A 317-nucleotide genomic window follows, 5' to 3' on the forward strand; every position below is an offset into this window, starting at 1 on the left:
GCCCCTTCTGAACCCTTTGGACTTTACTCAAGTCTGTCACAGCACTTCTCATGCCATTTGGCAGTGACTTGCTTTCCAGATGGAGCTCCTGGAGCACTGCGATAACGTTTTCCTCATATCTATATCTATAGCACATAGCACAGCACCCATCAAGTCTCCAGAGGAGCTCTCAGGAAATATTTTCTCAGTGATCCAAAAGAGAAGGGGTGTGACCCTCCACTTATCTCCCCTCGCATTCTGTCCCATTGATTCTCTCAGAATCCCTGTATTCTCCATTTTACTGAATCTTTGGCATGCTTACTTCCCTAAAGAGGATC

Source organism: Mandrillus leucophaeus, unplaced genomic scaffold, assembly GCF_000951045.1.
Source record: "Mandrillus leucophaeus isolate KB7577 unplaced genomic scaffold, Mleu.le_1.0 Scaffold457, whole genome shotgun sequence".
In the NCBI taxonomy this organism is placed as follows: Eukaryota; Metazoa; Chordata; class Mammalia; order Primates; family Cercopithecidae; genus Mandrillus; species Mandrillus leucophaeus.